Here is a 23,405-nt window from a genome sequence, read left to right on the forward strand (position 1 = left end):
TGAATTAAAAACTTAAAATAATATTAGCATATGGAACCCATTATATGTTATTTACACAAGAAAACATGTATGTGCATCATGTAATCAACACAGCTAGGTTTATACACGAGGAGATTTAAGAGTTCCCACATATTACTCTTCTGGTTGTGTTTGTAACATGATAGCAAAGGTAGGATAAAAAAAAAAAACACCTGGAGAGATAGCCAAGATGTCTTATAGGAACACCTGTCTCTCCAGATAGCTATTATAAGATTTAAACTACAATGGAGCATATTATTGACTGTACTTCTGAAAACTTGTATATTTTGTGAATGACAGAGCTCCCAGTAGATTGTACACTGAAACCATCTCTCTTCCTATCAAAAACACTACCCAGAGGTTTACATGAGGTGTATTTTACACTGTTACCAAAAACTGCATGCAGAATATTCACAGGCAGATGAATACAAAACGACAGCTACTTCAGTTGTCAAGAATCCAGAAGATGGTGAAACGACATCACATGAAATAGTTTTTCTAGACATGAAAGCACCACATGCTAAGCTTGCAAGTTCACCCTAAGTTCCCTGAAGAATGCACCAGTGAAGCCCAGCAGAACCCAAGGAGTCAAATATAAAAAATTATTACAAGTTTTTGTCTTGAAAAGTTCCCTTTGGTGTATGACTGAGTTGAACTCATTGCATGCTGCAAGTGGGCACAGTTTCAGCAGTGTAACTGGGGAAAGACGAAGATGGGTAGCTTCTCCCAAGAAAGGAATGTTTTACCCTACATCACTGCAAAGGGAATGCTCAAAGACATGGAAGTAATTAAAAAAACCCAACCTAGGAATTGATCAATAGACAGGTGAAATGGTTGATCAGTCTCAGATTTTCTATAGACCCCACTACTAGTAGCATGGGAGTATGTACCAACCACCTGCATGATGTCCCACTCCAGAGTTTATCACAAGGCTCTGTAGCACATCATTAGGCATGGCGGATAGAGTCATACACTTTGCTCACAAGACAGAAGCAACAATACATTTGTTGATATAAAACAGCGATTTAACAAAGTTTGATAGTAGATGTGACAGTGGTTTAAGAAGATTCGATGGCAAGGTACACTTGATTATTTACTGCATAGAGGACAGGGTCAGACAAAACTGTCAGGGAGATGGTTCCATTGAGTCATGAGGTCAGAAAGGACTCCCTTGCTTTCTAAAGTCCTCCTCAAAGAGCAGTCTAAGTGCCACTAGACCCAATCCTAATACCAGACTTGACCAACAGTTTATGTCTAAATGATTATATACATGGGCAATCAATCCTTTATATCACTTAGCTAAGATTTCAAAGTTAGCATGCTATTAGTCACTAACCAAGGATCTGTTGCAGCAAGGAACCTCGCAAGCTGAAGGAGTAACCACCTTGAGAGACATCGCTACTTACGGGGACATCCTGGCACGCAGCCCACTGCCATGCTGGAGAGCTCAGTGGGCTCTGGGCTGTCCACTACTTATAGGGTAACGTGATTGACTTACAGTCATACCAGCAAGACCTCTGGGTTACTGTTCCAGACAGCCCTTGCCATCCATCTCCCAAAGTCTAGTGTAAGCGGGATGCAGCCATCACGACTCCCAATGGTGGTTATGACTTAAGGTGAGGAGCACACTGCCACATTAGGTGACTGCATCTGCATTTACAGCAGGCATCTCAGGGGACCACATGAGCTAGTATTTATAAACAATTGAAAATGCTCATTGCATTATTTATACACTCAGTTACAGTTTAAAGTTCCAAACAAAACTAATGAAGTCATTAAAATATATTATGCATGCACAAATATGTAGGTACAAAGCATAGCAGTAAAACTACGGCCCAAGCTTTGGTCTTGGCAGGTGACTACCACAAAAGACCCGACAAGCACATTTCTGTTCTAAGCCTCATGAATACACTCCTAATCAATTCCTTGCCGAAAGGTGAACTATTTTGCTTAGATTGGCTCCAGTGAAACAAGAACCACTCCCACCTTTTACTTTTTTCTCACTGGGCTTTTCTGTGAGCACATCAATACCTCAGAACAAAATTTAGGATCAGGACAGAGTTTAGGATCATAAACAGAGGACATGATGAACAGCTGCTATTACACTAATTACAGTGTCATGTCTACATTGCTATCAAAAAGCATTAGAATAGGTATCCTCACCCCCTGCAGGAGACAGACAATCCATTACTCATACACAGCTGATGCTCAGTTTCTTATTTCCAATACGCTTCCCCTTTCTGACTGGTTGAACACAGTCCTTCCTATGCTCTGCATCCTGCACTAGTGACCACAGAAGCCATGCGATGCAGGCAGGAGCAGACACGCACTGAGCAGGATGAGTGTGCAACGAGAGTCCTCACCAGGGCACACCTGGCTTCTCTGCCCTTCAGACTGGAAAGGGAAACATGAGCTGCTCTCTCCACAAGCTGCGTGGTTTGAGATTCTTTACTGAATGCTTTCCAAGTCAAGCAGCCACCATCAACAACGAGAGGAAACAAAAAATCAGATTTGCTCCTAAACAACTGATTATGTTTCATCACTTTCACTAGGTGAACACACCTAAACAACTTTGGGATTTAAAAAGACAAAACCAGAGATGAGCTACAGATTAAGCTGTCCACAACAGCAGCACAAATCTCTGGTAGGTGTAAAGGGAGATTAACCACTGCACCAACTTCAGTGACATTTTCCTTTGCGTTTTTTAAATAAAATTAAGTTTTTATATGAAAATACTATTGTAAAATTATTTACAATTTTTCCCCCTCCTCAAGTAACTTTCTGCCCTTCAGAAGGGCTTCAGTCCTTTCCCATAGGGGATGACCACCTTATTTCTCTTCCTTCCCTGTCATCTCTACGCCACAGTTACTGACCATCTTTCCAATGACCTCAATGGATAGGTATCTGTTTGAACTTAGATAAAATTTAAGACTGAACAGGAAAAAGTGACACTTGAGTACCCTATCCCAGTATGTTTTTAACCCAATACCATGGAAAGGCAAGTGCAGGCCGCTCCTGCTGACAGCACTGGGAGAGGCAGAGAGCAAGGCAGCACTTCCTCATCACCAGGCAGTGACTTGCAGAGGTATGGAAATAAGGGAAAACGCCCCAACCAGCTCATAATGTAAAGCGTGCATGCACTACAGAAATTGTGCTCTTTGTGCTTTATTTAAAGGCTCAGCACTCACTTTTGCATAGGACATTCTATGACTACCAGGTGGGACAAGACAATGGCATCCAGGACAGCAGCCACCATACTCGTTGGAGCAGTCCCACAACACCATTGAGTTCTCCTTTGAATTAACAGTCGACAGCACAGGCCTTTATTGTTAACAGTCCAACACAACAGCATAAAAGCACAGCAAGAAAGCAAGCGGCACAAGATAACACCTCTGACCCCAAAAGCATCATTCTACTGAAGTAAATAAAACTTCCGCTGACTTCAGTGGAACATGAACTTCAATTTCACCTCACCGCATCATGTTTTGCTAGGGTTGTGGTATCATAGTAAGTAGTATTAAAGTGTATCATGGCCCTGCAAACAATAAAGCAAAGGAGTTGACCCAATATACGCAGCCCTCCGGTTGCAATGGGACTGCAAAGGTGTAAGTCTAAGATCAGTTAGCTATGAACTTGTTTTCTTCCCTTATTTCAGCATCAGAACCATTACCCATAGTATTTCCACAACTCTCTCTTCTAGCAGAATTAAAAATTTCCATGGCCTCTTTAATAGCCCAATGAGGATCATGTTTGAAGCACTGTACTGACTTCACTAACCCAGAAAAAAAAAGCATGTGTGCGTGTATATACACACACGTGCTATATGTACATAGGAAATGACTAATCATAGCTGTGCACTCTTTGAGATGCTGCCAATCCCTTTATGGCCCTGTATTCCATTTCAGTTTGATCTCATTCTGCGAATGAAAGCCTGTCATGCATTGGTCTGACCCTGATGTCTCAACTGGGTGCAAGACAGCAATTTATAAAAGTTGCTAAGTGATTCAGTGAAACTAAGAGGATATCTGTACCTGGGGGGTCATGACAAGCAGCTGACACACATTCAACTCCTGGACAAACACTCATTCAGAAATGGCTTAACTTCGCAACTGCTATTGTTTTAGGCCTTGATTCAGCAAAGCACTTAAACATTGACTTCAAAAGAAGTTAAAAATATGCCAAATATGTGCTACAATATTTTACCAAAGTGGTGCTTTAGTAATTTTGTGTATTTCATAAAACAGAGATGGAAAGAGTTTTTATTTGGCAATTAAAGCTTTAAGACGTCATTTGGTGATATAACTGGGACACTCTCCCCATGTTAAACCTACTAATGAGGTTGAAAATCTGCTGAGCAATAAGCTGAATAATTCCTTAATAAAACAACTTTAAACCTGAACATTGTAGAATTAGCTCATGTAAATGCCTGGTTCGAGAATTATCCATACCTATGGTCTGATTCATGACAGGAGACACATATTACAGCTCACCCTGCTAGGAAAGCGGTGCAAAGCCAAACAAGCCATACAAACTGGCTCTAGGCCCAGGCAGCCAATTCAGCAAGCCCTCAACATCCCAGTGCTGCAAACTGTGTCAGGTGGCACCAGGCCAAGGCACAAGCCAAGCCATCGGGATAACCAAAAGGTGGGAAACTCATGTAAATAAGTCCTTCTGCTCCTTAACTCCCCAGAGCCAGCCCTGTCTGCAACCCATCTGCACTCCAGTCAACACCGTTCCTGTGGGTGGCTGTGCTGTATCCCAGGCATGCCTGAAAAGGAAAGACAGGAAGCTGTAGGACCAAAACTGATGTCGGGGGAAGCCCAAGGGAGACTATTTGTCCTGTCTGGACAAAACAGGAAAATTTTATAGGTGTTAGTCTCTTCCTATACCTTTTTTTTTTCCTGCATATATCCCCATCATGCATGGATTTATGTCCCAAGAAGAAGGGCAAATGAGACAAACAGCCTTCCTCTGGGAACTAGCCATATCAGGAGAAATGTCAATGAGTTGCTTGAAATTCCACAGGAATTCTGATTTGACCCTACATGAATGCAAGATATCTCAGTTTGTCTTAGTTCACTACTGTTTCTTTTAAGTAAAAGCCAAAGGACAAGTTTCTGTTGCCCTCATTCACAGTACACATCCTGCAACACAAGATGCCACACATGGGATTAGAAGGCAATTTAAAAACCAGATCCCCTCACACCTGGAATTGCAATGCAAGCAGGACTCACAAGAATATAACTCTGGGAGGACTAAACCTTGTGTGCATCTGAGCAAGTGCTGCAAAACTTTGACACAATGGGAACAGAATCCTTCTCAGAGCACATCAATGATGGGAATACAGATCCTTTAAGCCAAATCCTCACCTGAAGAGGCATTTTTCAAATTGTTGTCAAGGTAGCACTTCCTGTACTTGCCTTCAGGTAGTGGAACAAAGAAGATGCTTTTGGGAACCATCTCGATTGTTATATTGGCTCTATGGAGCTAATAAAGGGAAGAGGATCTCTTAGCAAAGCAATGGACACAAGGACAGGTATATTCAATAATGCAGCACTGGTTTCTGAAGCAGAATATGGGTGGTGGTTGGATTTTTTGCATTTTTTTCCCCCACTGTGAAAGAGCTCTTAATTTAAACTGAAAATGGAAAATAAGAGGGCCTAAGGCTGAGCATCCAGTAAGATATCACCTTGTTTACATGAGAAAATCACAACCAATAAGGCTGTGCACTCTTTGAACTTCCAAATAAATAAATAAATAAATAGATAAATAATGACAACATGTTTTGTGATTCCTTTTGATCGTCAACTATGAAAGTTCACAGGAAGTTTGTACAACCCCCTCTGACTGGATAGATCTTGTCTTCCAAAGACTATTAGCCAAGAGTCTCTAAAAAGAAAGTGTCAGCATGATGTGTCTTTGGACAAAAAGTAATGACTTATCTGTGTGCTGACTTCTGCAGTCAGCTTCCTTTATTTCAGTCATGACTTGAACCTCCAAGTTGGCCTGGAGACCCTGTGAACTGCTGGTAACATGCTGGGGGATGCCTGTGAGCCCTGCTTCGCATCTTTGGGAAGGAAGGGTACTGCAAGCACCAGCCAAGCGCTACTCCCATCACCTACGTCCCACCCAAATCAAAGCCAGTGACAGCATGTGTTTTCTTAGGCATATAATGAGTTTGTCTTTCATATTGCCATAATCATCACAGCGGGCAGATTTTTCAAGCCGCACACAGTAAAGCTATTTTCTTCTCTATTTTGTTTTGAATATGCACAGCTCCTTTCATTAAATCATGGTCCCCAGCGTGCTTTGGGAAGCTGGGTAAATGTCACTCCTGCATGGCTGATTGGAACAGAGGAGTTAAGTGGCTTTGTGTGTAAGGCTGCACAGTGGCCCCTCAGGAACTGTGTGTGACCGACGGGGTTTCGAGCACCAGGCTCTGCTGCCTCCCCCGAGATCATAGTTAAGACCTGGAAGGCAGCTGGGGTCAGCTGAACTCCAAGGGATATCAGAACTTTTTTCTTCCTGGAAAACAATTTGGGCATGGGAAACAGCTAAACTTAAGCTTTCCTTCTAGCTGGTTTCCAGTGCCATGGAGAAAATGAAAGTCAGTGACAGTGGTGTGACTAGGACAAGCTTGTGCAAAACAAAAGAAATCCAAACCAGACCATGCAGACAGTTCAAAACATTTTGTGAACTCTTTTTTAATTTCTCAGTACCTCAGTGCTTCCTGGGTTTAGCAGTGGAGCATGGTATAGAGATGCCCAAATGAGCCGGAACCATCATAACTCCAGAACTGGAAGCAGCACAGCCCCAACAGGACAAGGCAGTGCTTGAACTAGCACAGCTGTATTTTTTTCAGGAAGGAGGTCGTGCCTCCACACAGTGCCCCACTGCGCTGTAGGGCCATGCAGGCCTCCTGGAGTCAGCTCCAGGGCTCTCTGTGCCAAGCTCCATTGTGTGGCACAGACATCCCCTCAGCAACATAATGCAGACCACAGAGGAAGCCGGTCCCAGCACTGGGAATTCAGCTCCCAGTGCCCAAGCTCCAGATGAATGCCTTAAAAATCAAGGTCATTCCTCCTCCGACTCTGTGCGCTCTTCCAAACAGAGCTGGGGGAAGCCTCTGAATACAGCCCCACATCCAAGGAAGGACTCTCCCAACACTCCCTTTTAGGCTGCTGGAGAATCACACACCTACCTGTCTCCTGTGCACCACTAACAGTGGAGGCTATTAACTAAGAAGAAAAAAAAAAATTAAAACATTCTGCTTTATTGCCAACAAATCAGAGAAGATTTTGCCTCTTGCCATGAAAAAGTGTAATTTCTTCTTTTAATGACAGTATTTCCCATTTTAGAGACAAAAGAAAAGCAAGAATCAACATTTTTTTGCATCAAACTGAAAAGGGCGGAACTTGGGAAAGTACCAGTGGTTTTCTTCCAAGTCTGGGAAAACTATACAGCTTATATAGGCCAGGACACTGTTATAGATATTTTTCCTTTAAAACACTGGATAAGGTCCATGTAGTCACATGATGTTCCCCATTGCTATGTACGTTGCTTTAAGGGGATGGAGAACTCACTCCCTGGGACTGCTGCTGCTTGCTGTTCATACTATGGAAATGGTGAAATCCCACAACACGGGCTGAGTGTTAGCCATTTAGTGTGCAAAGACCACACACCAGAAAGTTTGCAAAAGACCTTGTAGCCAGTGGAGAAGTGCTAGAAAAGCTCTACTAAACATCTTGATTTCTAGCTAACCCTTAACCTGCAACAGCGTGAGCACTGAACGCTGCACCAACATCTCCATCTAAGTGCCACAGTAGGAGCAGACTTCTGAAGGCACTGACCATTCCCAATTACTCAGAGTTATGCCGAGATTTAAACGTGTCATTTATGGCTGTTACGCTTGCAGTTGGGTGTGCGTATCTTCACTGCAAACACAGGTTAGTGCCTACTATGCTGGAAGCAGCTTATGGAAAGTCTGAACTCTTTCAGATTCAAATCATTAGGAGCATGCATCACAACTTGCTTTGGGGAAAATTCCCCATTCAAGAACAGACACGCTGATTACAACTCCAGTTTTCTAATTTCCTGACGTGTGAAAATCCCATCAGTAAACATGAGAGCTCTGTGCTTACTGAAAGCATAGAGCAACACTCTCGGTTTGCCAGAAAAATCTGAAAGGGCTTTTTTTTTTTTGGTGCATATGCATAGGGTTGAAACCCTCTACTCTGTTTCCTGCGCAGTGTGGAGGGACCTAACGAGGAGTCAGAAGAATCAAATGTTGTTCTTGATTTTGACCCCATCCAGTTATATGGCCTTGGATAGCTTTCTTCACCTAGTAACACAATACCTGTTCGGCTTTCTGAAGCACTGAGAAATCAGAAGCAAGCAGTATTGGAACAACGCAGTAAGTTGCAATCTCACCATAAACTTCAAACAATACCTATCTTTGATCACATTATACAATTCTGTGCATTAATCAACCTCCAAGGCCGCTTCCAGTTTCTTGACCTGCTTCACATCTATGCATTTTTGCTACACCCTTCAGCCTGAAAAAGGCCAAACAGGAACAGGGTTTCTCTATCATCCCTACCACTGAACAAAGAAGCTTTCCTTACAATTTACACAATCCCAGAGTACAAGAAGAGCAAATGCAGTCCTGAGCCAGTGAAAGATTTAGAGCCTCATTTTTCCTGCCTGCATATGATGAAGTCAGAACTTTGCACCATTTTTCTTAGACAAGGATTTTGTATCTGGTCACACTCTAAAATATTAGATACTTGCATTGCAAGATTATTAAAAAAACCCCAAACCCACAAAACAAAAAACCACACCACTGTGTTGTGGGCTATTTTTAAAACCCTCTCCATCCAGATGCGTTCAAAATAAGCTGCACTGCACCTGTCTTGCAAGAACCTCCACAACGGTTAAAAACTCCATACAAAGCCTCATGTTTTATCATTAATTTCATCTCTGGTTTACCAGGGTGTGACCTGGAGCAAATCTTAGCAATTCTAATACGCTTGGGAGCTACTTTATAGGAGAGGTAATTCACATGGCTTGTGAACCAACTGTAAAATAAAAAGGGAGCTTGCAGCCCAAGTTCCTAGACATCTAAGACTCTTATGGAAAGCCAGGAAACCCACACAATATAAAAGACGACATTTGTTAAACACAGTGCCAATTTATATCTATTTGGAATGGCACTTCAATACTTTAGGAAATTCAACTCCTCCCCTGCAATCCAGCATAAGCAACAGGTAACAAACAGCTTTCTGGGTTTCCTTATCTCTAAAGAGCTGATAATAACTGAATCTATTAGAAATACTGCTAGTATAAATTTATTAATCTTCATAAGGTGGCCACAGACTGCTAGAAGGAAAGCATCGCTGTATTAAGAAAGAGGCCGACTACACCTCTTTTAGTTTAACCAAATTCGCCCTACTAAGTCCATTTAGGAGGCTGTATTAATATAACCTTCAGAAACACTTTCACTATACAACTTTAAAATCACAGGCTGGGCTAGGGAGTGGAAAAGAAATGTCATGTACTGTCACGCACACAGAGAATGAGAGTCAACTGCTTGAACACTGTCTGCTGGATGAAAGAGCAAGCCCATTAACAGGAGGTGGTGATAAAAACCCCCATATGCAGCACAGAGCACCTCTAAAAGCCAAAATAACAACAGGCATTTGAGGTGGAGAGCAGAGCAGACCGCTATGACTCATAGGCCATAAGTCTAGTCAGTGAAAAATCTGGCAGAAGTGTGCTGTTCAACTACGTCTATACATTCCCAAGAGATTTATAGCTGCTTATTAAATCATCTGTTCCTGTTAAAACCAAAAAATGTGTATGTTTCACTGGATTTTACATCTGCTAGAAAGACCCATTAACCATTAACATGGAGTAGAGTTTTTTTCCTATGGGGTGAGCCATTCAAAAGATTTTAAGACAGTACTTGTGACAGGAAGTAAAATCTACACAAGGAGGGATCTGCAGGGGGATCTGAAACCTGCTGCATCAGGATGGGTCTCCCTGGCTAATCTTCAAAACCAGATGGGCCTTCCAAGTGGCAAGTAGTTTCTGCAGAGGAAACAAGTATATTCTATAGAGGAAAGTTCAGTTGAGGAAATAGTCATGTCTTCAAGAAAATTACCGCTATGGCTTGAGACAGGGTTTGTTCAGCACGTTCACGGAGTGAGTGTGGAGACACATGGGCACACACTGGTGGCAGAGGACCTGTCAAGCTACAAGGAGCAGGCAGTGGTATTGGCCAGCTCACTTTCTTCACACAGAAGTTGCAAAGCTCAGGAGCTGGAGGGAAAACACCACGAGCCCTGCAGTTTCATCTCAAAACCCAAGGGAAGAGGAAAAAGGAGCTGTGCACAGCCGTGCTCCACACATGAACACTGCTGCTGGAGCATTGGTTGGTTCGCAGGAGAGCGAGAGAAAAGGATGGGGAGGGCTGTCATTTGCACCGTTTAACGAAGCAAGCTCTTGTTATCTCAGAATGCTCCTCCACCGCACCTCCACCCCTACCCTTCACACACATTACCCATTGAAAAAAACCTGCACAAACAAAGAACTTTCCTTCTCCCATCTCCCCTCAGTCTTATTTTTTTCTTTCACCCTTGGGCACATCCACAGCTTAGCTCTCCGAGATAGCCATCTCTTAATGGTAATGTACAAAGATGTTATTAAATAGAAGCCATTTGCTGAGGCATACATTGACTGAACGTCCTGAATTCCCAGAAGGTAGGAAAGTTTTACACATTTTGAATTAACCCCTTAAAAATAAACAAAAATCCAGGCATGTTTGCCAAACATCTGAGAATAGAGAAATACTGTGTCCATGGCTGCTTCATTGCTGACACTGGAAGAGAGACATACTTTAAAAACACAGAAAATTCCCTTCTGGGTCAGGCCAGCAGTGCATCTAGCTCACTACTCTGCCATCAGAGGCAGTGAAAGGCCATGCTAGTCAGGGCAAGCCCAGAAACCTAACTGCTTTCTGGCCATTTTTCTTTGTAGGCTGCGGGTGAGCAGAGCCGAAAAGCACCAAGATTTACAAAATTTTGCTAACAGTGCATTTGTAACTCTTGTTAGTAAGTCTGAAGTGAAACATCACAGAAAGCCATGTCTGAACTGCTGTACATAGCTGAAAAGTCAGCAACTTGGGAGTTTGAGAGGACAATAATAAAATCAAGACACCCCCCCACCAGCTTACGCACACGGAATGCCCAAAGCCTGCAAGCAAGGGAGCTGAGCACCACCGTGCCTGTGGGTGCAGCTGTGGCAGATTTGCCAGCGCACGCTGGATGGGGGATACGAAGGGATGGGTTGTTCAGCACATTTCTCTTTCATGTTTTTGAATTGCTGCCTTGTAAAATTTACTAAAAAACATGGCATGATAATGGTAGGTCCTGCTGAATCTGCACAGCTATGCTATGCCAAACTGATTTCTGCAGTAAATCATGTGCACTCTCAAAACACAAAGGCAGGGGTGTAGAGATCTGCAAACTGGTTTATAATGTACATTTATTTTTGCCAAAATGACACATTGTCAGCCCTTGTTTTTTCTCTTTCTTTTAGGACTCAGAACGAACACAGAAGGAACAAGCATGCATGATGAAGCTGATCTCCCAGCAATCCATATGAAAACCTGAGTCAGCATAGCTATGCTCAACAGGTTGCAGTCAGTCTCCTACCCTACAGCTGCATAGACCCCACCATCACCAGCTTCCTACCCTTCACAGTAAATAACTCATCGACACGTTGGGCTGATTTACTGCCTTTCCTCTTAAAAAAAAAACCACTATAGAACAACATTGGAGAGGGAAATCATGGCAACATCCGTACCCAGCACAGTAATACCTCATCTCAAGCCCATTCAGGGTGAGACATCGTGACTAAGGCATAGCATGCCTGCAGCAGACTGCCCAGCAGGCTTTGGACTAGTCACATGTTACAAGTCTCAGATGGTGGCACGGAAAATCAAAAGCATTATTCAATCCTGAATAATCGTCTTCATACCTTTTGATTTGGCTCTCCTTCCTTAACGGGAGGCAGCTACGCCAGTTAACACAACTCGATTGCCGCACATCAACTTTGTCCTCCACGTAATGCATGCAGCAACACCGTATCTCACGGCAAACAGGTATCTGGGCCAACTCAATCCAGATCAACACCACCTCATCAGTGGATGTCACACACCCACACAAATACCTCCCCAGAGATCCAGCCACATAGTAAGTTTTTTCTTCATATTGCAAAAGAGAGAGTTGAGCACCGCTTCGGAGGAGGAGTGATCATTGTATTTCACAAGCACAGGAAGCACACAAACATTGCTGTCCACTCTCAACGGAGGAAACACCATATGAGAACAGTTGTGAGAACTACAGGAGCCTTCCAGACCAGCATGAAACCCGAGCCAGCCCTTAGGCAAGCTGAAGTCAACGCTTAGCTTTCAAGCATATGCTCAAGTATTTGGCTGAGCTGGGACCATTTTCAAGTGTGGGACGCAGAATCCTACTCAATGGTTGCTCCAATGACAGACTACAAAAGTATTCTTGATATATAATAATGCAGTAATTTATGGGGGTGCATTCTCCCTTAACCAGAACCTCAAACTCATCTGTTCTTCACAAGCAATTTTTTCTTAAGGAGTGCTGTTGTGCCTCTCATCTGCAAACACTGAGAGAACAGCTGCCAGACGCAATAGGAAATGGTTTAACACTGGTTGAAAGAATTTCAAAACCCCACCAGTTCTGGTCCACAAAAGAAAAAAAAAAATAAAAAGAAAAAACCTACACCCACCCAAAACCAAAAGACACCAGTAACAACAAGAAAACCCAAGAGAATTTGATAGTCTTTATTCTGCATCTTTGCTGAGAAGTAAGGATCTTTGTTTTCTCTTTCAGACCATCCTGTTATCCGCACAGTGAATTACAGACCTAACCAATTCTATAAATGGTTGTTCCCTGAACTCACGGTTTAAGTTTAGGTCAAAAGGAAGATCATTCACATGTGAAGCATGACTCCTCTGGCAAAGTAAAGCCATTCTGATTCCCGACAATGTTATATTTAGCTTATTTTAACTGTCCTGATCTGCTGCTTCTTTTCCTCAAAATCATTGAGTGGTAGATGTCAGCAGAAAAAGATTCTACCATCCTTAGTTAGACAGAAAGGTCATCTAGAGGCAAGCTCAGAGCTGGGAGCCATGCAATGCCATCTCCTTTCTCACCCAGTGTGTGTTGCCCACCTGCAAGTGTGTGTCACATCAGTGCAGGTGCAACCTGTTGCCTGCTGCTGAGGCACAGGCAGAATAAGGCCTTCCAAACCAAGTTGCAATTTTAGCATGGTACCACTGACCTACCCAAAGTTACATCAAAATCTCAATGCATCAGTGCGGGATTATAACACTTGTTTGCCTGATTCATGGGTTATCATGAAGATGCAGTTATTAATAAACCAGATTGTTACCATTTGTAGATGACATGCTCTTCTGATACCCATAAAGCTGTGACTACTACTTGCATGCAGACTGAGACCATTGATGAAACAACTAATGCCCTGTAGAAGTTTTTTAAAACAAACCAAATGCCTATTAGGCAATACAAGGTTAACCTTGTAACCTTAAGTTAATGCAAGGTAAACCGTGCTAGCTCACTACAAAGGTACAGAACCTACAGAATAGGGGCTGCTTCATTAAGTGGGTGGTATCTAGTTTTGAAGTCACAGTTCATGCCTACAGTTAGCCAAGGTTTTAGATGCCCAAGTACCTGTTTGTACCTGCTAATCAGGTACTGAAATGACTGATAAGAAAATCTATCCACAGACACTTGAAGGTTAAAGATTGTCCTGTCAGTAATGTGTCCACAAAAATGCAAACACCATACCAGCTGCTGCACTCCAAAGCTGACCCAGAGCATACAGCTATTTAAATATAGACAGCACCCTGGTAATCTGCCCAGTTTTACAGCTGTAACGATGCAGTCAAACAACAGGCTGTCCGAAAACCATGCAGCAGAGTGACTAGCTATACTCTACTCATTTGGTTATTATCGATGCAAAGACTTTCTTCCTGCATGCCTTACTGTCTGAATCAACAGGCAAGTTTCTCTGAAACTTCAAATCCTAGAAGGGTTTTTTGGGGCAGGGAGGTTGGGGGAGGGTTGAATGGATTTTTATCTTTTTTAAAACAGTTCAATGCTTTCAACGTGTTTGCATTCTACCAAATAAAACTGGATAGGCATTCAAAGGTGCCAAGGACCAATCAAATCTTCAAGGGTCTGAAAATGAAACCTCAAAACACTTTGTTCTCAATTAAAAACCTTGGAAGCAAATTAGACTAGCCTCATCTGGGTGTCTGGCAGGGAAAAAAAAAAAAAAAGACTCAATGCACAATAACATCTGATTTCCTGCAAAGGTCTGCTCTGAAAAACAGGTGTTAAAAGGAGGGGAGTGCCTGGGTAGCAAACAGCCCTGGTCAAACAGCCCTGGTCACCTTCACTGCAGACTTCAGTGCAGTTACTGGAACAGGAGCAAAGCAGAGAGAGTGGTCATAAGGCTGCATTATCCTGATGCAAGAGAAAACTTCCAGCTTATGAGTTAGCACATCATTTTAAATGGAAGACAAAAAATAGGAGATTCTGTCTGAGAAGTTCTTCCTTTTCTCCTCTTCTTTTCTTTTCCCTCCCCTCTGTCTCTAGAGAAAGTATTCTTTAGACAAATTGCATACAGTACGTGTAATCCTCCTGCTTGGAAAATTTTGCCCATTATTAAAATCAAATGCAAAACAAACAAAAAAAAATCCATTTTGATGGGTTTGCTTGTTATGCCAAGGCCTCCAGCTTCCATTCTCAGGGATTTACTGAAGTATTTGTTTATTACACAGAGTTGGAATTCTGGACTACCAGGTTCTCTTCTGGCAAGATCTTTGGCCATGCTAAGAGGTGGTAGCAATAGTAAATATATTTCCAGCGACCTCAGTAGGAAAGTGACTGGGCTGTAAATAGGAAGTTACACAAAGGTGTGGGTTTGACCATCCCTTGTAGGTACTCATCCATGTTAAGTATGATGAAAGATAACACCCTCACCCCTGTGACCCAAGACAAAGTGCCAGTTCCCTTCCATTCAGTGACTGCAATTGCTTCACCACTCCAGGCAGATGCAATTTTCTCCTGTTGTACCTATCAGCTCGCTGGGAGAGAGGCTGAGTCACAGTCTCATCTCCTGCTCTCCCTCCAACACCACATCAGCAAGTGGACAGTGAGAATAAAAAGAAACTCGTACTACTTGGTTTGAGTACTTGAGACAGGTCCCTGAGATGACCTAAACAAATCGCAAAACTTTAGGTATAAATAAAGGTTGAAATCCTTCTATTCGCTTTACAGATTTCAAGCCTTTGGGACTCATGTTTCCAAGCTTTCCCATGTAGCTATAAAAGCCAGAGAGGTTCAAGATTTCTAATAATCATTGAACTCCAGGAACCTGGGCCTTAAAAGTAGTAAGAAAACAAAAGGGAAAAAAAATCACCACAAAACAATCCCAAATTAAAATTGGTAGAGTTGACAAAAGAAAGAAAAAAGTTTTGTTTTTTTCTTTTGCATTTATCACCCACTGTCTCCCACACAATCACACTGTGTAAGAGCACACGGTGACAAAACACTCCTAGCTCTCATGTTAAATGTCCTTAGCCACTGCAATTGTATACAGAGCAAACATGAACTGCTTCACTTGCCAGCAAAACACTGCAGCATGTGGACCACAACATGGCAGCCCTTATAGGATGCATAAAGATGAAGAAGAGTGAAGAGAAATCAACTGGACTGGAATTTGAATACTGGAAGGCCAGACCAGCACACCCTGACCCAAATGTCTACAATTTAATGACACAAATGAGAGACATTTGATGACTATTTGTAGTTTCAATGATAGCTTTCTCTCCCTGTGTGAAAGCTGACAACTACTTCTTGCCGGATACTGGCACCATGTTGGGGGCGTGACACAGCTGTAGTCTCCCCAGGGAGACAGGGATTTAAGATGTGACAAACCCCATGTTCTGATACCATGTCCTACCTACTGAAAGTCAACTCTTCCCTGTCCCACACCTACTGCGTTTGAGAAATCAGAGGAATTCATACCCCAAAAATGGCACTTCTGGAGTTGAAAAACAAGAACACCTTAGAAGGGATCCACCAACCCAGGACATGGGGTTTCACACCATCAAAACTTTCTGGTATCATCTTGGAGCAAATATCAGCATATTCATCTGCACATCAGGCTTTTCTCAACAGGTTATGGTGTTTGAGAACATCTTCTTCCCATTCGCTAGCTCCACTTGTAACCCTCTCTGAGCCAATCCAGAAATTACTGTTCCCACATGAATCATTGTGTGCTGCCTACACTTCAGCTTTGCTCCCAAAAAATATCTGCGTTTACTGCAAAAATGCAGCTACGAAAGACCTTTCTTCCAGATCAAACTGCAAGCAAGCAAGCCCCTGTGCGCTTCTGACCTAAACAACCTGATCAGGACTTTCACAAAATAAACACACGGGAACCCCACATGCAGCAACTTCATCCCAGTCCCCAGGGAACATGTGCGTACAACTCAGTCCTGGGGCACCAGCACGCGTCTGATGTTCCCTTTTCTGGAGAGGCCCCATGCTACAGACAGCAGCTGTGTGAAAGTACACTGTGGAGGCACAGATCAGCCGATGAATATTTCTCCTTGGTTGTATAGCTCCCTTTGAACGCTCTCATAATTGCACCAGCCTTGTGCACACATGTCCATTGCCTGAACTGTGGGTAGGAGATGCATCTGGCGCCAGCTCTATGCAAACTTTGTAAGGCTTAATTCTCAAAACCACTGAAGTCAACATGGGCCTTTCCACAGGCTTCTCCAAGCTCGGGACCAGACCCATATTCCTTCATTTTAAAGGATGTCAGAACTGCCCTGAATATTTTTGGGCAAGCGTAGAGTCACCAGGTTAGTGCTGCGAGACCAGGAGAGTGACCCGCTCAGCAATCTTTTGCACAAGCTCGCAAGGCAGACCTCATTCACTGCACTCGGCATTCTTTTTCATCTCATTGATTCAAGAACAAATTACATGGAAACTGGCCACGAATAATCGTAGGCCTGAAATTAGAAAAACATCTCTAACCACTGGACTAGCAAAGTACTGGAACAGCTTTCTAACAAGCAGAACCACAGGGTCAATAGTACCTGCTGCATCATTTAAAAGGAATATGTCCACCTCCCAATAGCAAGGCATTGGCTCTGACTGCCAAGAGGACCCTTCTAGGGCTGTTGACACCCAAGGCACCCCTGCACTGCTGTGGGACAGGCAAGTAACCTCCCCACAGCAGGAACCCTTCCTGCCAGGACAGCTCATGAGCATCGTGCATCCACACCCAGCAAGAGAAAACTGGAGGGGAGAGACACTGTTTCCTGAGCTTGTGTTGCTTGGAAATACCAGTCCCTGGGAATTTGCCACATGCCAACAAAGCCAGTATTGCAGCTGGTATCAGAGAGCAGAAAGGCTACCTAAGGGGTGATGCTTTGGTCAGCAAATTATGCTTCTCCCTCCCCAGCTTTCTCATCCACGTGGTTTCTGCACCTGGGCTTTTCAGCAGCTCTATCTAATATTCAAAACCAAAACCATACACTGAACCAGGTTTATTCTTATGCTCCTTTAGTGCGTAGGCAGAACATCAACTGGTCCTAAAGAAACAGATTCAGGGAAAACATTTTTTTCTTTCCTTTTCCAAAAAACTTACATTCACCCAAACTCTTCACTAACACAGAAATGTCCCTCTCTTTGGCATGCATAAATGTAATTAGCACACAAAGGGTAAGACAGCAGCATGCCACGTAAATAGAAATACAACACTGCTTTTCACTTTTTATTTGGTTCAACAAATAAAGTTCACCAGTGCCACCACCCAAAGACAGTCTTGTGGGCCCTTTGGGACTCATCCCACCCATACCCCAAAACAGTGCAGGACAGAAGGCAGGACAGAGTAAGGCTGCGTTAATGGAAAGCTTTATTTTACCTTGCTAGACAGAAGCAATGCCTGGAAAGCTTTACATGAAAGATGCCGCAGGGCAGAATACGCCTATCCAGCACTAGTAAACATCTCCAGAGAGTAGAAGTCCCCATTACTCAGCAGGCAACTATATTCCGGTAGAGGAGTTTAAACTTTAAACCTTAGGCACGTGTGAAGTGTTGCTACAAGGACTGGCTGGAACAGCTGCTTGGGTAATGATGCACAATGTCCTCCCCTGTCCCCCTGTGCCTTTACAAGAAGCACAGAGGAAATACTGGCTTCTGCTAACTCAGCGTATCCTTTCCCACGCAAGTGAGCAGAGACAGTGGAGAGCGCTAGCAGTCCCGGATAACCCTATGAGGGAGGAATGGGGTGGATCACCCACCCCAGCTGCAGAGAGCTTTATCGTGGGACTGCAGGGGACACCAAGAGGCAGAAAACAGCAACTCCAACCCATCAAGACTCATAACCCATTTCTCAGTTTGCCTCTCAGGAAGTGAAACACTGGACTCCCCTTGCTTTGGCTTCGGGTACACTCATAACTCACAATTTGGCCTCCAGAAAGGAGGCCCTACTACTCCTTACTCGTACTCAGTAGCACTTTATACACTGAGCTGTCTCACAGAGCCCAGAAGGGCTTCTTGCACAGTAAATAACATGCCATCAGCACGTCAGTGTCTGACCCACATCAGAGCAGCTGTCAGGGCCCTGAGTGCACCAACAGCCCTTAAATGCCCTGACCAGCCTGACCTGGGACCTGCACCCACACAGCTGCTGCCTAAGGGCCTAAAAGCCCAGATTCAGCTCAGGCTGAGCCATGCTGCAGGTTCACCTGCCCCCAGCTGTGTCCTTGTTGGACTCAACTTACTGTCTGGATTACACTTGGACCCAGCTACTCTCCCTTTGCATCTGCCCAGCCATCACTGGGCTGCAGGTGAAACCTGTCACTGTCACCAACCTGACCCCACTTGGGTGCTGTGAGACTGTGCCATGGTCAGCAAGGGCACTGTCCTGTCTGTGTTGTGGTCATCCTTGGCTCCTGGCTCATCCTCCCTCCCGGGACAGCCCACGCGCTCTGCTCCCAGACAGTACTGTACACACCACACTCTGTTTCCATTTGCTGGTCATCCTGGCTTGATAGACCCTGAAGCATTATTAGGACATGTTTCACAGGATAGCCAGGGGGGCTTGCATTAAAGGTGAATTTTGGAGGAAGAAGTAGTAGAACATCTTTTCCAGAGGCATTCAGCACCTTGCTTTTGACCCATGGAGCAGCTTTTGAAGCAGCAGCTATGCTGGTATCAAAGCAGCTTTAGGGAATGGGCTCACTGGTTTTCCTAGTGATTAATTCCAGGATAAGATAGCAATCTGGTTCAGGCAGAGTTCAAAATATCCCTGCTTACACAATCAGATGTAGTTAATAGGAAAGGTGCTTTTGCAATCTAGCATCTTTCCTTTGAACAGAAATACTGCATCACAGAAACATACAATTTCCTGCTCACAGAAAAGGCTGACAGGTAAATTTAATTATTCACACTTAGCAAGATTCTCAGCTATGGAGATTTTCCTAGCTAACCTGAGGGTAAAAACACAAACTTAAAGTAAGTTTGCTATGCCTGGGGAAACAAATTACCAAAAGCTTCTGCCATTTTCACTAGATGTGACGTGGCAGGGAGCTTCCTTGCAGCCTCACAGTAAAACCAGAACTACAACAGAGAGCTTTCCTCAGGATACACAGCAATCCTTGTGAGCGCTCCGGCCTTGTGTTACTCTGCCCGTTGGGAGCACAGGCTGGAGGCACTGGCAGAAAACTGGACTCCGGTTTTGGAGCTGTTTTATTCTTGGTTTTGAAGATTCACTCCTCCTCTTTACACATCATCCTTTCAAATAAAGGAAAAATAAATATTTTTTTTTCTTTTCTGTTCATAGGTAAAGACAAAGAAATCCAGAGAGATTTCTGCTAAAGGAGACACCAATAATCAGGTGCACCGTATGAACTTTCAGAAGTTATTGCAGGTTCTGCAGAGTGATGTGCAAAACTAACACAAGCCAGAAATGAGGTATATTGTCAACAGAGAAGTTACACATGCGAGTTTCAAATCTGAGATTTTTTTTTTCAAAATGGTATAAACTGCATAGGCACCTTCATAGTAGTTTCCTATACTATGTGTCACCAGAAAACCAAGGTATTGTTTCTACATATAGATGATTTTGTTTTGGGAGAGGTACCATTTTACATACAGGTCTCTACTTCGTGAATAACCTACCTGCATTGTTTGTTTCAATTTTCAGAAAGCAGAGATTGCCATAAAAACAAACAAACAAAAATATCACTGTGCCACAAGGAACTAGAGGCGATTGCGACTAAATGGTCTGGATGTTTCCATGACTGTTAGAGCAGACAAGAACATTCAAGCTAGTTGAATTGCTTTAAATGTTTTGTTCATCAAAAAGTAAGATTTGGTGATATAAAATTCACATTGAAATATTTTGCCTGTAAATAATTAAGGACATGTTTTTCTGCAACATTTTCTAAAATTAAGCGTATTGACATTTCATTTCAAAACAAAAATTGTACTTTGAAGTTTAGTTTAATTTCAAAATAAATAAAAAAACCATTTCATTTGACACAATGATTCAGGTTATATTTCAAGGAGAAAAAAAAGTTATCCCAAAGTAAATCTTCCTTCCTCTTTTCCAATTCAGATAAGGATATCCCCAAAAGTCAGTGAAGTCCATGCCTCTTAGGAAAGCACAAGTGCTAACCTCACTGCTTTTCCTGTGCTTGGCAGTAGCGTGCACACACAGAATCCAGACTCTACCTTTTAATTAGAATATCCCTCTGCTTAAAAAAAAATTTATTTATCTCATTAAATATGTTAGGCCTGTAACAATCTCAGCCACCACCTGGCTAGTAGCAAAGTTTTACTTGCTTAGTCAAGGAAAGAGACAACACCTTTAAAAAAAATCAATGAACCGGTCCATCTGCAGTGATTCATATTCTGCATAGCAAACACCGCTTTTCAAAAAGAAAATCCATGAATAAAACCTTGTTCATTAAAAGAAAACAAACTAAACTCCAAGTCTTAGGCAACACTGCTGTTTCCCAAGAGCTTTATCTAAAGTCTACTTAGTCAAGCCATTAGAATGACAGTCCTTTATTTCAACAGACTTCAGCTCAAACACTGTGTTCAAGTATTGCGCATCATTACACAGAACACTTTCATGAGACACGAGGGAATTTTACTGTTCCTTGGAAATCTGGTCAATTTATATTTTCTTGCTAAAGCATACACAGTAAAAGTATACCATTGATATTTATTTCCCCCCCCCCCCGAAAAGTATTGTCTCTGTAAATAGCCATTCAAAATCTCTTGTAGTGTCACTGCCAACACATTCTGGTTTTAGGGCGATTGGGTTTTGGTTTTTTGGAGTGTAGGTTCCCCCCTAGAAGATAAAGAGGGGGCTTTGCTCACCAACATTGGCTTCTTGAGCCTTTGGTGGTCGTTCTGGTCTACGCGCCTACAAAAGACACACTCATATTCTGCACGAGGACGATGTGAGAGATAATAATAAAGGGCAAAAATGGACTGGTATGGGTGCCCTGGGAGTTCTGCAGGTAGTCCTCCTGGAAACCTGAAGGAAGAAGAAAAATCCTGTATATTCTCTCCATGAGGACACCTTTGGGGCTCTAACATCTGTCTGATGTTAGATCTGTCTGCATTGCTCCGTTTCAACACTACATGCTTGCTCAAAGAACCAAAACTCAGTTTCCCAAAGAGTACTCAGCTCTGCAGATACTTGTACATAATGCTGACCACATTCAAAAGGTCTTTAACATAATAAAATACATAAAACAATGCTCAGCAATGAAGACAAGTCTTATGGAAACATAGGTCATTTGGAACTGAATCCCGAAGTTTAAATCATTAGGCTTCTGGATGTGGTGAAATTAGCCTGGCCGTAGCACATGAGCAAACCTTCCCACAAGGTTCACAACACAGGAAAGGCTGGGATTAGGAACAGCAACAACTGCAAGAAAATAAACTTTACCTGAAACTAATCAGATATTAACCATTTGAGGAAGATTATGTCAACTCCACATATATGGGTTCTTTAATCAGGAAGGATGAAGCACTACACTCAAATAACAGATGAGTTGCACATTGATTTGTATTTAAGACACATGTTCTTTGATTACTCTTCTCAGGTTCCTCAGACAGACAATGGAAAAGGATTCCCAGTATCAGAGGAATCTCTACAACATGGAAGACAGAGATAAGGCATACACCACCACTGTTTTCTTATCAACCTCTTTGCAAACAACTTGCACGATTTGGGGTATATGATTGTATTCAGAAATATAGAAACAGCCTGCTGTAATACAGGCAGAACACAGAATATTCCACAAGATTTTTCTATTGCTTCTTGCAGAATTCCGATTTGCTGGCTGGAACTCAAGATCCTGGGATTTAGCTCTTGATGCTTCTCCTTGATCAAGTATTAGCTTTTCAGGTGCTCCCCTGACGCCAGCCTGACAACTTTTCCAGTGTCTGTCAAACAGTCAGTCTCAGATCACACCTGTCAAAGGTTCATTTGTGCTGCACAAGGCAGCTCCAGTTCAGAGAAAATTTGCTGGAGGTGTTAGGCATATAGCAGAAAGCTGTGCTGATTGCTCCTCGATGGAAAAATAAAGATACTTCATGTCCACATGCACGGATTTGTTGGAAGTAGTTTGCCCTATAAATTTGAAAGGCAAAAACCTGTGGCACAATCAGTTCAGCGTCAATTACACACTTTCATAACTGATGCCCAGCTCCTTCAAAGAGCTGAATTTCTTCAGCTGGAGAGGCCAACAGACCCTCTGCTCTCAGGATTTTGATGAGCAGTGTCCAGAAGTTTTACAAAAACACAGACATAGGAAGAATGCCTCTCTGTATCTTCTGCAGGCATTGTCCTTGCATGAAGTGAAGCATAAAGGTTTTCACTGGACACATGCTTAAGGACCAGAGTAAGAGTTACAGCAGGTTTCACTCTATCCCCTTAGGCCTCATACACAACAGCTGAGACACACTAACTGTAATGTCCTTAAAACCATTGCCATTGATGCGGTTTCCTCTGACCAGGGAGGTCAGGGATATTTTTTGGCCAAGAACCTTAATGACCTAACGGCACTAGACACAAACCTTTTTCAGCTATTCGTCTGCATTCTTCGGGCGTGAGGACATGAAGAAGGGGAAGCACTGAACTATGTAAAGCTATGAAGGAAAGAGACATTCCATGCTATAAAACTATTTGAGTTAGCATCTCATTTATATTCTGGGATATAA

At 42.9% G+C, this 23,405-nt stretch overlaps 1 protein-coding gene across 6 annotated transcripts in view; it reads right to left on the reverse strand.

Moving 5' to 3' along the window:
* Positions 1-23,405, reverse strand: part of DENND2B (DENN domain containing 2B) — a 181,956-nt gene that overhangs the window by 141,762 nt on the left and 16,789 nt on the right. The window lies entirely within an intron of this gene.

Source organism: Balearica regulorum, chromosome 5, assembly GCF_011004875.1.
Source record: "Balearica regulorum gibbericeps isolate bBalReg1 chromosome 5, bBalReg1.pri, whole genome shotgun sequence".
Lineage (NCBI taxonomy): Eukaryota > Metazoa > Chordata > Aves > Gruiformes > Gruidae > Balearica > Balearica regulorum.